The 12,294-nt window shown below is 31.5% G+C and overlaps 1 protein-coding gene across 2 annotated transcripts in view; it reads left to right on the forward strand.

The window, feature by feature from the left end:
- LOC126890005 (ATP-dependent translocase ABCB1-like) overlaps positions 1-12,294 on the forward strand; it is a 225,884-nt gene that overhangs the window by 165,408 nt on the left and 48,182 nt on the right. The gene's annotated exons all lie outside the window — the stretch shown is intronic.

Consider the following 12,294-nt stretch of genomic DNA (forward strand, 5'->3'; position numbering starts at 1 on the left):
CTGATGGAGTATTAGTGTTCAGCAACCCTAAAAACCCCCTGTTTAATTCGTTTGCATCAATTTAGGGTACTCCAGGGCAGGCACGTAGCCAGGATTTGGTTTTGGGGGGCTAATTTGATGGCTTGATGTCGGGTCTGCCCCACATGTAAACTTAAATATAGCCTATTCCAAGAATAAATAGTATATACTTATAATAAAAAATAATGACGATGACGGGAAGAAATAAATAACATGAAAGACTTTAACTTTTAAAATATGTATATTTGAACAACATATATACAAGTTTACTTATTTACAAATTAAACATACAATTTCCAGACAGTTTATTATAACTCCTGCTTAATTTACAGTATTGTGGTTCAATTCTATGAAATTACAGCAACCGTCCCCTTTTCTTCTCGCCTGCCATTTTGTCAATTACCTGGTTTTATATTTATATCTCGATAGGTGGCTACCATAGCCACTGCGCTCAACCTTTTATCTGACATTAAACTTCTGTGAACACTTTTCACCCTTTTCATTATTGAAAAAGTCCTTTCCACACTGCAAGTGGTCACTGGCATAGTAGCTAATACCGTCAGGAGGTAATGTATTTTCCGGTAGTACGTTTTGTCACAGTTCAAGGACTTTCAAAACTTCAGTCTCCTTTTTCAGTTCTCCTTTTGTACTGTTACACTGCAGTATATTATAAGTACTGAGCTTTTACAGCAGCTAGAGACAGATTCCCCTCAAAATATTCAGTTAGCTTTTCCAACAGATTTATTTTTTCAGGACTTGTAAATCCCGGAAGGAGGATTTGAGAACCAGATAAAAATTTTATCTAATGTCTTCGTTCGCTAAAAACATTTCTGTTAAATTTTGAATAAGTGAGTCAACACATGGTATGTACATTGTTACTCTGAAATAATCTTCAACTGAATTAGCCTCTGGATTTGAACGATGTGTCTGGCGTGAAATCAGCCTGGGAATTGCCAATTGACAATCACATATTTCCTGACTTAGTATTTCAGCTGATGTAAACATGTTTCTAAAAGCATTCATTACATTGTTTCTCGTAGATTTCAAAGACTCCAATAATGTTTTTGCATGGTTAATAGCAGACACCATATCTAGATATTTTTCCTGAAGTGATACAGACAGGGGCAAAGTAAGGCTAAAGAGTTTTTCACACACAAACAGGCTCACAATGAACTCACTTTTTCCAACTGTAGCCAAGACGCTTGCTGCTGAAGAAGATATTTTCTGGGGTGTCTGTGATATTTCTTCTAAGCTTACAACAATAGGATGCAATAGCTCCGCAAATGTTAACACACTGTTGTGTCTTTCAATGAAACGTGTTTCGCATAGACGTGTTAGCCTTTTTTTCTTTGAATCAGTGACATGAATGTTAATATTGTGTTGTAAAATACTGTTAGCATGTGTACTGTTTCTGAAGAAATTTGTAATCTCATTACATTGCTTGGTCATTTATTGCTTTGCACTAAAATATAGAATAAATCATGAAGCCCTGTACAGTTTTAATGCTTAATGTCAATATGTTTTATAAATCTGACACAATTTTTGTCCTTTCTCTGAAAATTTCGGAGGGGCTGAAGCCCCTCAAGCCCCCTCCCTGGCTACGTGCCTGCTCCAGGGGTCGGTTCTGATGGCGTACTCCTGTTCAGCGACTCCAAAACCTCCAAATAATATGTTTGCATAAAGGGCCTAGCCGGGTAAGATGATGAAAAGTGCCCCCAACTCGATTCGAATTCCATATAGGTCACCGTTTAGCATATATAGTGAAACTAACTTTCTGAAATTTTTAGCCCCCTAGGTGGTCATGTGACCCACCTAGAGCCTAATTAGGCTTTTTAAGTTTTTATTTTTTATCTCAGCCGCATCGAGAACTAACGAAAAACTTTAAATAAAAAAGTTGTAAGCTTTAAAAATTTCTGTCCGAAAAAAAATTATTTTTTAATTTTTGGCGGGAAATTTAAATTTTAGAACGATTTTAAAATTTTAAATGAGTATAAAAAAATAACTAAGACATTCGTTTCCACGAAAAAAATATATAACGTGTATTTTTGCATAATATTTCACCCTGAATTTTTTCAAATTTTTAAAATTGGTGAAACGCACCTCTAAAAATAAAAAAACCGCATTTTTTAGGTTTTTTTTCGATTTTTGATACATTTTTATACATATTTTTCAAAAAACGTAATACCGTCACTAGAATAGGTAAAAAACTGAAAAATAATTGGGATTTGCTTAATAAAAAAATTTTGTAATCCCATCCATTTTCAATATACAGGGCGTTGAAGAAAACAAAATTTTACACATTTTTTACGATTTTGCCTAAACTACTGGCAACATTGTAATAAAATTTGGCGATTTTTAAGAGGTAGTTGTTGTGCATTTTTTGACATACAATTAAGAATTTTATATTTATCATTGGCGCGTATACGGGTAATAGTCTGAACTTTTTAAAGAAAAAAGATAGTACGCCACTGACATATTTCAAATTAACAATCCTTTTTGAATTCCTCGTTTAATTTGTGACAGAAAATCTATCTTCCTGTTTTTTCATGCGACGCGCCATTTTTATTCAAAAAATAAAACATTTTAACCCTTACAAAGTATTTGAACTTTTATTAGTAGTTTCTACATCTACATACGTAAACTCGGACGTCCATTATAAAAACTAATTCGAATACTTTGGAAGCGTTAAGATATTTTATTTTTTGCAGCAAAACGGCGCCTCGTATGAAAAAATGATAAGATAGTTTTTTTATCGCAAATTGAATGAGGAATTTAAAAATGATTGTTAATTTGAAATATGTCAGTGGCGTACTATCTTTTTTCTTTGAAGTTCAGACCATTACCCCTAAGCGCGCCAATGATGAGTATCAGATCCTTAATTGTATGTCAAAACATGCACAATAACTACCTCTTAAACCCGCCATGTTTTATTATAATGTTGCCAGTAGTTTCGGCAAAATCGTAAAAAATGTGTAAAATTTTGTTTTCTTCAACGCCCTATATCTTGAAAATGGATGGTGTTACAAAAAATTTTTATTAAACAAACCCCAATTCTTTTTAAATTTTTTACCTGCTCCAGTAACGGTATTACCTTTTTTGAAAAATATGTATAAAATTGTATCAAAAAACGAAAAAAAAAACCGAAAAAATGCGGTTTTTTATTTTTGAAGGTGCGTTTCACCCATTTTAAAAATTTGAAAAAATTCAGGGTGAAATATTATGCAAAAATACACGTTATATATTTTTTTCGTGAAAACGAATGTCTTAGTTATTTTTTGATACTCATTTAAAATTTTAAAATCGTTCTAAAATTAAAATTTCCCGCCAAAAATTAAAAAAAAAATTTCGCACAGAACTTTTTAAATCTTACAAATTTTAAATTACATATTTTTAAGTAAACATTTACAGCGTCAAAAGTTTCTACATGTTTTGTTTTCATCGCTTCCAAGAATTCATTGCAAGTTTGTTCAGACAGATAGCTAACTGAACCTTTTGCTTTATTCGTATTCCGCTGTAAATGCTTATCTAAGAAGTTGTCAAAAGCAAAGTATACAAGACAATTTAAGTAATTTCCCTTATGGCGACTCGTTAAATTCTCATGGGATCAACGAAAAGCTAGTCCTTGAGAAGCAAGTAATTTAATAGTGACAACAACTTTTCTTAGGTCTTAGGACCTTTACTCAATAGTCAGATTCGCGTTCTACTTGCTCTTTCAAGCCAGCGTCTATAACTCCAATTTAACTGATGATCCATCTAACTCCAACTAATGATCTTGTTATCAATGTAACCATAGAGTTCAGATGAAATTTACTTTCTTCGTGAGATTTGAGTAAACTATTCAAATATTTCTAGTGGGTAAAATATATCCAAAATCAGTTAAACTATTTTTTTTCAATCGAAAATAATTTGAACGGGTAACAGTAAACAGCTTTAACACTTCTCTTCGCCTCCATTGGGTTTTACTCTAGAAGAGTTGCTTTCATTTATCTTCATATATATCTTCATAATCTTCTATAATAAGCTTTTTCTCCAGCTTCATACATTTTTTTACAATTATCTAAGGAATCGTTCTTTGGTTTAAAAGTTGTCACAGTTCTTATTTATCAGTCTGAAAATCAGACCATATCGAAATCGCAGGTATTTCGTAGTCTTTTTCTCTATTTAAAAAAAGATGGTCCTCGATTATTTAGCGGACTTTAATTTGTTATTAATAAAAGGAAGCGTCCCTACGGGCCCCTCCGGAGCCCGGGCCCCTGGGCGCCCGCCCCAAGCGCCCAATGGATAAAACGGCACTGCCGCGATCCCAAAACCCCCGAGTGACAAATTACGGCCTTTAATATGCTTATTTTGACATGTTTATGCATTTTGGATATATTTTATCCACTTTAAAATACAATCATGCACTTTCGCCCATTTTTCTGTTGTAGACTTTTTTCCTGGCGTCATCCTGAACACAATGCAAAAACTTGTAAGTCTCTAAATGCTGTATTTAAAAAATCGATGTATTTCGGCGTTTTAGTTCTAATTGCTCTGGTCTGCAATAACGTATACAATTTACTATTTTTACTGGGAATAAGCTTTCATTTTATTTTAAAATAAGTTTATTTTGACGATTCAACTTCCTCTTCAATAATGTTTTTACGCATTTTGAGATCTTTCATTGTTTTCAAATTTTGTGACAGGTACTTAAATCATTATTAAATATTTATAAACAATTAGTTTTCTTTTGTTTCGAGTACGGTGAATACGATCTCGCTATTAGTTTTAAATATAGGTAACCCATTAAACAAAAGATAAACTGGATTATTAAATTGTGAGGTATTCTAGTACTAAAAGGTACTCTTGCTTTAAGTCGGTAGGACACACCGTTTTCTAGAAAAATCGATTTGAAAATTTTTCGTTTTTTGAATATCCAAAAATAATTTAAAAAAAAACATTTGGTAAAACTAAAACTGGTGCGGTTATTTATATTCCAGAGATGAATCGATTTCATTAATTGCAAATTTCTAGTACCGGTAATATGCATCCGTTTTGGGTAGCCCAACGGTTATTTTATCGCATAACTTTTTTGGCTTTAATTTTTAAACATTTTTGACTCTACATTATTAAATTATTAGGCATTCTAGTACTAAAAGTTATTATTGCTTTAAATTGGTAAAATACATCGTTTTTCTTTTCAATTTTTTCGATTTCAATTTTTTCAAAACGAAAAATTTTCAAATCGATTTTTCTAGAAAACGGTGTATCCTATCGATTTAAATCAAGAGTACCTTTTAGTAGGTACTAGAATACTTCACAATTTAATGATCCAGTATCAAGAATGCTTTAAAGTTAAAAACAAAAAGGTTTTGTGATAAAATAACCGTTGTCCTACCCAAAACGGACGCTTATGACCGGTACTAGAAATTCCCAATGGATGAAATCGATTGATCTCTGGAAATAAATATGCCTACCAATTTTAATTTATCTAAATAGAAGCGTTCTGTAGGTATTTAAGAAAAACTAATTACAAGATGCCATCTTCAAAGAGCTCTAGTTCCCTTAGGAAGCATTTTCGGACTAGATGAATTGGGCTAAATTGTCGTAGAATTATCTGAGGGACCTGCTGTCTTCGTTTGTCGGTAGAGTTTCTGGACACCCTGTATATTGATAGAAAACGAATAGATCACGTGAGAGACTTTCATTTTTGCTTAACAAACTTTAGAGAATATTCATGCAAATCAAAAATCCTGATAAAATGTCCATAAATGTGGTTAGTTACAAAACCTGAAATTTCCGTACATATTAAGCTTCATCACCAGTGCAGATTACAATGACAATATCATAACAGTCTGAAGAAAGTTAAGAGTTTTGTTTGGCTGAGTCATCACATTCTGATTTTAAATCTACACAGCGAGTTAAAAAGGAACAAATGGAGTTAAACCGTTTAACTGAAAAACAGCTACCTAATCGATCTTATACATCACGTGAATCTTTCTACAACGAAAGGAGAAATATAAGAAAAATAAAAAAGTTAAAGTAAAATTCAGAGCATGTTTCTCTGAAGAAAATGATGCTTTCTTTTGTGACGATATTTAAGGTTTGTTTTGTGAGCTCAAACTTTGTGGCGTCTTTTTATTGATTCTAATAAAAAAAAAGCTTAAAGTGTATACATATACAGAATGGCAACGAAAAGTCATTAATACCCGTTTTTTATGTTGCACAAACCAAAGAATCCTATAAAAATGTAAAAATGTAAAACCCGGGAGCGGTCGCGCCGTTAGAAAAAATCTAACATTTTATCCTTTTCCGTGATGACTTGATGAACAATTTTGCCACATAACATTCTACTCGTAAGTGCCTCGAGGAAAGGTCTAATGCGTAGGTTTTTTTTCTTCTTCTTCTTTTTGTGGAATTTGTGGCTTTGGTGAGAACAGATTGGCTTTAATAATTGGGTGGAATGCATAAAACGCAGTACCTGCTAATGCTTCAAGTATGTACTAGCATTTTGAAGATTTTATTACACTTACAAAGCATTAAATGCTTTGTAAGTGCAGTAAAACAATTACAAAGCACTTGTAAGTGTAGTTATGCTGTGTAAGTGTAGTAAAATCTTTTAAAATGAAGTACATACTTGTAGCATTAGCAGGTAATACGGATTATGCATTCCACCCATATTGTTAGCAATAGATATTTATATAGTAATGTTTGAATAACAGCGATTCGGTCAGTTGAAAGAATATTTCGTCACTATTTGGTGACTTCTTCAGGAGAAAACTGCAAATTTATTAATATTAGACATGGACAAACTTAAATATTTCGATACTTACAACTATAAGAGTAAAAATTTAAATTTCTTTAACATTATTTTTAAAATTGATTTAGAAAATGACAGATTTTATTTTGACTTATTTGGGAGTTATGGTAACTGCAATATATTTCTTCTTCTCTTCATTTGAATGGCCTTAGCTGCCAGGGCTATCCGGCCAGGATCCGTGAATATAGACTTGAATATTCAAGAGCCGTACCTGAGGTACATCTGGGCTTAAGCTCATAGCTCCTGAATCTGAAATATTAAAAGATAAAAAAAAAAAACTTTGTAATTGTTTATAAGTTTCATAACTAAAGTTCTACTATTAATGGTCTAGTTCTAGTACTACCACGCAAAACCGCACTAAGCACAAAGCACATGCATTGCAAGCAAGCATAAAGTCATAAAGTTTTTAAGCAAGCTACACACGAGTCATTGTTGATGTTAAAAACTTTTGCACTGCGATTAATGTCTTTGAGTTTAAATTTTTAAACAACACATCAGTTAATGTCGGATCACCTTCTAGTTCCCTTCTAAGCAACTGGGACTCTCTTTGGAACCTAGTACATTCCAATAAAACATGTTGTAAAGTTCCTACACTGCCACATAAACACTGGTTTGAATTCACTACCTTCAATCTAAATAAATGTACAGGAACACTACAATGTCCACTTCTCATACGACACATTTGTGTGATTATACCTCTCCCCAGGTTGGGAAATTTTGTAAACCATGCCTTTTTATATGGAACTGTAACTTGTGAGCAATAATTAATTCCTTTTGCCTGTCCTATTTGTTGGAATCGATTTTCCCAACCGATCCATAGGTTTTCTTTATATTTAATTTGAAAATCTTTAAAGGAGGCCTTTGGTTCTTCACTAATGGGCAGCTTTCTTCCAAGATTCGCAAGATGATCAGCTCTATCATTCCCAATAATTCCAGTGTGACTTGGAATCCATGCAAATTTAATTTCTCTATGTTGTTCATCAAATTCACATAGTTTTTGTTTTAGTTGGAGAGTTTGTGCGTCTATTGCCGCCTTGTAGCTTGATCTTGTGATTTTTTCTAGAGCACTCTTAGAATCACTACAGATGAGGCACTTTGTAAAATTATTCTGTTGGATTAACTCTAATGCTTTTTTAATGGCAAATACTTCTGCTGAGCAAATTGAATATATGTTATTTTAATAGAATGTTATCTGATATATACAATTTTTAGTGAATAGGTCAAAGTAAAAAAAAGGAAATTATACATTTACGAAATTTTAAGGTGGAAAGGTAATAGTAGAAAACTAAGAAAGGACCTAGAGTAAGTTAAATTGATTTATAAAATGTAATTGATGGTACTTAATGAGTTAGTGTAAGACTGGTATTTAGAACTTAAATAAAATTTAGGTAGATTAACTATTAGAAGATAAATTGAGTAATTTGTTTATTTAAATGTTATGTATTAGTTAGAATATTACAGTAGATTTTACTCAAATGGTTAGTGTCAGTCTTATAATTAATTGATTCTGGAGTTTTGTTAATATGTACCATCTCAAGGAAAAGTCGCTATTTATAATTATCAACTTGTTCCAATATTTTTACATTATTAAAATCATTAAATTAATTAAATCATTAAATTAAAAAATTAAATATTGATAATTATAAAAAGCGACTTTTCCTTGAGATGGTACATATTAACAAAACTCCAGAATCAATTAATTATAAGACTGACACTAACCATTTGAGTAATATCTACTGTAATATTCTAACTAATACATAACATTTAAATAAACAAATTACTCAATTTATCTTCTAATAGTTAATCTACCTCAATTTTATTTAAGTTCTAAATACCAGTCTTACACTAACTCATTAAGTACCATCAATTACATTTTATAAATCAATTTAACTTACTCTAGGTCCTTTCTTAGTTTTCTACTATTACCTTTCCACCTTAAAATTTCGTAAATGTATAATTTCCTTTTTTTACTTTGACCTATTCACTAAAAATTGTATATATCAGATAACATTCTATTAAAATAACATATATTGCAGTTACCATAACTCCCAAATGTCATTTTCTAAATCAATTTTCAAAATAATGTTAAAGAAATTTAAATTTTTACTCTTATAGTTGTAAGTATCGAAATATTTAAGTTTGTCCATGTCTAATATTAATAAATTTGCAGTTTTCTCCTGAAGAAGTCACCAAATAGTGACGAAATATTGAGACAAAACAAATAGAGTTTTCTTTCAACTGACCGAATTGCTGTTATTCAAATATTACTATTTAACACAGTACGGTCGAAAATATTTGTACAAATGATATTTATATGTATATATACATATATATATATATATATATATATATATATATATATATATATATATATATAGAACATAACAAGTAAATAAACTTACATACTTACTTACTTAGTCCTAAGTCTTTCTACCTTTAGGTGTAAAGCTGACAAGTAAATAAAAATAATATCAAATAAAAATTTGTTGTAAATTCGTATTTAAATTCTTCTTGTTAGATAAAATCAAACTCGCGACCGATTACGTGACAGAAAAGAGCGCGACTGTTCCCGGGTTAATGAAATAATATTTAAAATAATAAGTATTGACTTTGGTTTTCAATTAGTATGTAACAATATGCCTTTCCTTCCAATGGAATAGCTGAATGTTTGCATATTTTAGGTAGATTTAAGAGATAATTTCTAATAATGTTAAATAATGAATAATGTTGTCAATTAGTCAATTAAAATTCAATCGCCCCCATATGGAATAGGTTCTTCTTCTTCTTAAAGTTCCCTCTCCTATCGGAGGTTGGATATCATAATGGCTATGGTCACTTTGTTGGCTGCTGCTCTGAATAGTTGTAATGAACTACAGTTAAACCATTCTCTAAGGTTCCTCAGCCAGGAAGTGCGTCTTCTTCCTATGCCTCTTCTTCCTTGGATCCTTCCTTGCATAATAATTCTCAGCAACTCATATTTTTCTCCTCTGGTAATGTAACCCAAATATTCCAGTTTTCTAGTTTTTATACTTTTCATAATTTCTAACTCCTTATTTAAACGTCGTAGTACTTCAACATTGGTAATCCTTTGAACCCACTGAATTTTCAATATTCTTCTGTAACACCACATTTCGAACGCTTCTATTCTTCTTATGTGTTGTCTCTTCAATGTCCAAGCTTCCATTCCGTATAGCAATATAGAAAATATGTATCACCTTAGAGCCCTCAATCTGAGAGGCAACTGAAGGTCTTTGTTTGTAAGCAGTGTCTTCATTTTTATAAATGCTTGCCTTGCAGTTTCAATTCGGACTTTAATTTCTTTGCTTTGGTCATTTTTGTCATCAACGCAGGTTCCCATATATTTCTATGTCTCAACTTTTTCTATTTGGGTTTGCTCTATCATTAACCTTTCATTTCCATGTTCTGTTTTTGAGACAATCATAAATTTAGTTTTTTCTTGGTTATTTTTAGTCCGTATCGAATGCAATAATCGTTAATTCTATTTAGCAATTCTTGTAGTGATTCCAGGGTGTCTGCCATTATAACGGTGTCATCAGCGAATCTTATGTTATTTACTATTTTTCCGTTTATAGAGATTCCATCACTTAGCTCCACTATCGCTTCCTGAAATATGGCTTCACTGTACAGGTTAAACAGTAGAGGCGACAGAACACAACCCTGTCTAACTCCTCTCTTTATATCAATATTCTCGGACTCCTGTTCTTCTATCTTTATATTGGCCTTTTGATTCCAATACAGATTGATGATAATTCGTAAATCTCGTCTGTCTATATCTCTGTTTTTCAATAATTCTATTAGTTTTTCATGTCGGACCCTGTCGAACGCTTTTTCGAAGTCGATGAAACAGGAATAAATATCCAGGTTCATATCTAAGCATCTTTGAGAGAGGACATTAAACGCAAACAATGTCTCTCTTGTTCCAAGTCCTTTGCGAAACTCAAACTGGGTATCATCCATATCATATTCTAGCTTTCTGTATAATCTTCCATGAATCACCTTTAGAAATATTTTGAGTGAGGGTATGGCTTATTAGTGATATTGTCCTGTAGTCCGAACAATCTTTGGCGTATATTGTTTTTGGTATTGTTACAAAGGTGGACACCAACCATTTCTGAGGGATTTTTCCGGTTTTATATACTTCATTAAACAGATCCAGTAGTACCGGTAGAGTTTCATCGTCTAGACATTTCAGTAATTCCGCAGGTATTTCGTCTGGACCTACAGTTTTTCCGTTTTTTGCGTTTCGTATTGCTTGTTTGATTTCCTCCATTATGATCTCTGGTCCCGTTTCGCTGTCGATTTCTTCCGGTTCTTGTCTATTATCCTCAAACAGATCTGTTATGTATGTCTTCCACTTTTTTAATTTCTCTTTGACTATGTATGGAATAGGTAATAGGGTTCAAATCACGTAATATAGGCGGCCATGACTAAGACCCTCCTGTAAATTCTAAAATATAGGGTGGAAGGCACTTATGGAATAAAATTATTTCTGTGCTTGTTTTAAAAAATGTTAAAAATCTCTAAGACCTTTCCATTTTTAAATATAAATATACGCCATTTGAACCTAAATTTGAATGTACAGGGTGATTTACTCACGAATAACATAGTTCATAAGCTTTATTTTTAATGGAACACCCTATATATTTTTATATTTTTAAAAACTGCTTCAAGGTTAATTTAACGAACCATATCATGTATGGTGTATTATGAATAATACAGGGTAAAATTTTGAAATTATAGTGTGTGGAAACCACTTATGGAATAAAATTGTCTGTATTCTTATTTTAGAAAATTAGAAAAACTCTAGGATATGTTAACTTTTAAATTCAAATATGCACCGTTTAAATATAAATTTAAATATACAAGATGATTCACAAAAGTCTAGCATTGTCCATGATTTTTAATTTTAATGAAACACCCTGTATATTTTTATGTTTGTAGAATCTGCTAAACAAAATAACATCAAAAGAGTGTATTATGTAAGGCCTGTTATGAGTAATACAAGGTGAAATTTGAAAATTATGTATAATTTTCGTCAAGATATTAAATACCTACATAAAATTTGGAAATTAATAATTTAACATACTTTAAAATAATGGGATTATTTTTTAAATCAGCTCAATAGAGACATACGTTTTCTAAATTAAGTATAAATTTATTGGGTTTTGTATTTAATATATTGACGAAATTTATAAATAATTATTTCTAAATTTTACCTTGTATTATTCATAATACACTGAGGTTATTGAGATGAGGTTGTGAAGTAGCTCCTAGGAACATAAAAATATGCAGAGTGATCCATTAAAACTAGAGATCATGTTCTATGCTGTACTTGCGTGAATCACCCTGTATATTTAAATTTATGTTTGTAAAGCGCCCACTTGAATTTAAAAGTTGACATGTCCCAGTATTTTTATAATTTTCTAAAATAAGGACATAAACAATTTTATTCCATATAA

This window comes from Diabrotica virgifera, chromosome 8 (genome assembly GCF_917563875.1).
Source record: "Diabrotica virgifera virgifera chromosome 8, PGI_DIABVI_V3a".
Taxonomy (NCBI): Eukaryota; Metazoa; Arthropoda; class Insecta; order Coleoptera; family Chrysomelidae; genus Diabrotica; species Diabrotica virgifera.